We start from the raw sequence: 4,189 nt of genomic DNA, 5'->3' as shown, positions 1-4,189 counted from the left end.
AGATATACTAGAGCTTCACTGCTTCCTTTCTGCACCATGTCACAAATGTAGTGATACTTGATGCCAATATATTTTGACTTTCCATGAAACACTTGATATACAAAATATCATTATGGTATCCAACAACCAACTAAACAAATCGGCAAGCAATATCAAAACCAAATTTCTTCTTGATTCACTACACATGCTACCATATATTCTGCCTTAGCATAATTACATGTCACTTGTTCATCCAAGAAGCCATAACAAAGCCCAAATCTATTGGTAGTACTCTTTCCATCATCGACCCAATCAGAGTCAAAGAATCACTGAAACCTTATTTCAACACCAACAACATACTTCGGGTAGTAGTCAACAGTACCATAATGATCATGTTAGAGATTTTATCTGAAATTGACTCAAATAAAGTGCTTGTTCTCATCTTCCAACATCTCAATTTTCTATAGGATCTTGATAACTTTCTTCCCTCATGCAAGGGAAACCTCATGAGGGTTTCTCCCAGATTTTTAGTCTTAATTAGTAATGTCAAGATCCTTCATTTAGCAGTCAACTCCCTCTTTATATTGAAGAATCAGATCTTCAAAACCTGTTAAAAAAAGGTCAAGAAAATAACATCCTTCACAATCTTAATATGGAGGTTGGGATCAACTTCACTTTATGCCATTGTTAGGTAAAATACGATCAAAGAGTTTCTCCATATCAATAGCAGAGCTTCTAAATATTTCTCATCATACAGATGTCTATGGACATATAGTCCATAAAGAAATATTTCAGCAAGGAGTTCATCAGGATGCATATTCTCAATCTTGGGTAGAAGCAAAATTCTTTGGTTAGCTCCCTCTTTCATTGAGCACAAATATTCCCAACACATAAAATACTCATCTTCAATAGATCGACTTCAGTCCACAATGGACTTTTAAACTGATCTTGTCAGCTCCCTCTAAATCTAATGTCCATGAATCTTGTCCTTCCATCGATTGCCACAACCTTGACAATATTCAGAATGTACCTTCAATCCTTACTAGGAGGCCATGGAATAACAACTAAGCAAGGAATACAACCAAGAAAAATATATAGATACAAGAGACTAGTAATGAAATAAAAACAATAAAAATGTACTTTCTATTGATAATGTGTCAGATCCCTCTTGATATTAGCCTTCTTGGATTTAGTCAATATTGTCCATATCATCAAGGAGTACATATCATCATCAAGGAGCTAGGATTTCTTCTTACAATTCAACAAACTATCCATGAATCCTAGGCTTCCTTATCTAAGCCCTACTTAGGGTTTACAAATCCTAAACACTCACAACCCTAGGAATAGTCCATGAATTGCTTCCAAATCCTAGTTACAAATACCATAGGATATCAATGAGGTTCATATTTCAAGAAGGGTTAGTAGTCTCATTGAGATACCCTAATGATATTGTAACAGTTGTTTTTTTCATGCCAAGTACTTCAAACAAGGAATCTTGTCCTTTTAGCATTTTTAAAGCTTATCCCAACAAATGTTATAACCCGTCATTCAACCTATGATGTCTAATAACAATATCCTTGTTTCAAAGAATGACTTAGCACCCATCAAGAGGGTTTGACTCTTCCATTTTAGACAAGCTGACAATTTCTCCTTTGTTATCCAGGCATGAGATTTCCTGACTTGCAATTGATTCACCAAATTCCAAGCCTTTAGACTTCATTCATAGACCATATGCAAACAAGAACAAACTTATGTCTTCTCTTCATAAAATACCACAGACTTGAAGCTTGAACCATTTCCTTCTTGAGTCCAATCTTGAAGCCAAGCTGCTAGTTTAACCACAACTTGGATGTCTCCTTCAGAGATTTTAACTTGGGTTCAGACATTTTATATATTCCATATCTTTGGATTATTCATAGAACTCGTTATAGCTTGGATAAGGACAATCTTACAATCGTACCACATAATGGAATACCTTTGCCATAATCTGAACATTGGTTCAGGCTTTGCTTTATTATAGATGTACATACCATCTTAATAACTCCATGTGGGGTCTAAATCATTCTCTGTGATGATCTTTATTCCAAGGAGCTTGGATCACAAGACTTTTACAAAGATACCAAGAAATGAATAATAACATTTGAGGCCTCGCCTATCTGGCTCTCAACCTCTGTCAATGATGAAAAATCAACAAAACTTCACACCTACAGTTGAAATTCTACAAATATGCGGGCTAATGGAGTATAGCTTCAAGCACAGTCTGCAATGGTCTTCATAATATACCATGCCTCTTACTGACACAATCTCGCTTGGAACAAAATGAATAAATAATTCAGCGTGTTGAATGTGTGGATTGCGCATGCTCCATTAACTAAATATCATTAATACTATGACATATCAAAATTTTAGGTGGCTGGATAATGCCTCTGAATAATGAGACAACAACAATAGACAGATGCGGTCGGTTAGGGTGCAAAATACCCACTAGATCTTGCCCTCCACTTTTAGATTGTCATTCAGGATTCTGGTAATCAGTTGCATGAGGAGACAAAAGAGTCTACAACCTGTTTGCAACAAGTTGTTGTTCGTATTACCATCCATAACCCAGACAGTAATACAATACCCTAAATTAAAATATGCAAACACCATAGTCAATAGAGGTAGTAGAAAGTGGTGCTCTTGTTCACCATTAGCTTCATCATCTCCTCTGCCACCTCTTCCATTGCCATTGTCATCACCATCACTACCCTTACCACCTTCTACTGGCCTTCTTGTGCTCTCTAATCCTCTCCGCAAGGTCATTTAACATACTATTGGCCCAGGGACTATACAAAGCTTGGTTTCAAACTTTAACTTCCTGCTTATCTTTCTAAAGGACCGCCTAGGAAGGGGAAATTGTCATCCCAAAAGAAAACAATACAAGATGAATGTGCTAATAATTTCCCAAGGCCTAATCGTAGCCTTGCAATATCGACATTAGGACTCAATCTATGCTTAATCTCATCCCAAGTGGATTGCTATAGAAAAGATTGTAGTTCCGTACTAAAGAAACCAGGGTTTGCACAATGGGTATGGACATTTCTGCGCCACCAGTAAATGCTTCCACTGTTATACTGAGCCATTGTTGTCACTAGCTTATCCTTAAGTCGATTCAGACGTTCTATCTCATGGTGTGATATTTAGATTGTGGAGAATTTGACCGCACCAAACATGTATGTATGTATTCTATTTTGTTGACATATATATGTACATCTTCCAATGCATGTCTGGAAATTATGTGACAACTCTTCAATTATAGAGTAATATTATTGCAATGCCCCCTTACCTTTTCCTTCATTTTTTTATATATGTGGTGCTCAAAGCAAATCCTAGTAGAGAAGACTGCATAAAACCATGCCCTTGGGATTGAAAATTGTCATGAATTAATATTTATTGTTCCACACAGTTAGTGCTACTACTCCCTTCAACTTGACTATGGAAAATGATCATTCTCACCTCCTTACACTTGTTCCATAATAAGATAAAACAAAAATTCAAAAGAAGTTGTGTATAATACTGGTGTTAAAGCTAATGGATCTTTACGTAATGCACACTTGAATTCTCATATCTGCAGATAAACTAGTTCCAGGGAAAATACACTGATTTTTTTGGTGCAAGATCATTCCACCAAGACACACTCCACTTCCCAATCTCACTTCTATGATACCATATTGAAAAACATTTTCTGTTCTACAGATAATTACTTGTCATATTATTTACCATTAGTTTAGCTTATTCAATTTATCAGAAATTTAACCTTTGCTTGAAACATAGGAACAAGTATATGGAAAGAATGGCAAATTTCGCTGTAGCTACTACAACACAGGTACAACTCCTTTTCTTCCTGCTTTGTCCTAGTGATTTGGATTTTCTAGCCAAATTTTGGTATTTTGACTTGTACATTTCTTGGTCAAATTTATACATTAACACTATGTTATGTGGTGGTTTATTTTGTTTTGGGATTTGGAAAACTCTTACCGTGAGTTCTTGGAAAGAGGAATTCGATGGAATTGGTGTGTCTTTACTCCTAACATCAAATCCTGTTATATAGGTACTATTAACACCATAGTGTCTATTCAGCTTTTGAGTTAAAACTTTCCATTCTGCATTTTTACATGTTTAGCTCTGATTGATATGTTCTTTGTCTGCTAATGGTTTATTTTATTTCTTA

General features: G+C 35.7%; 1 pseudogene; it reads right to left on the bottom strand.

Annotated features, from left to right (window-relative positions):
- Positions 1-2,463: 2,463 nt before the first annotated feature.
- LOC149214591 (uncharacterized) lies at positions 2,464-3,101 on the bottom strand (annotated as a pseudogene).
- Positions 3,102-4,189: the final 1,088 nt, after the last annotated feature.

This window comes from Pinus tabuliformis, chromosome 1_1 (genome assembly GCF_031772625.1).
Source record: "Pinus tabuliformis cultivar Carrire ecotype Pingquan chromosome 1_1, CPIR1, whole genome shotgun sequence".
Lineage (NCBI taxonomy): Eukaryota > Viridiplantae > Streptophyta > Pinopsida > Pinales > Pinaceae > Pinus > Pinus tabuliformis.
Note: the sequence above shows the minus strand (reverse complement) of the source record. Positions and strands in the feature narration are given on the sequence as shown.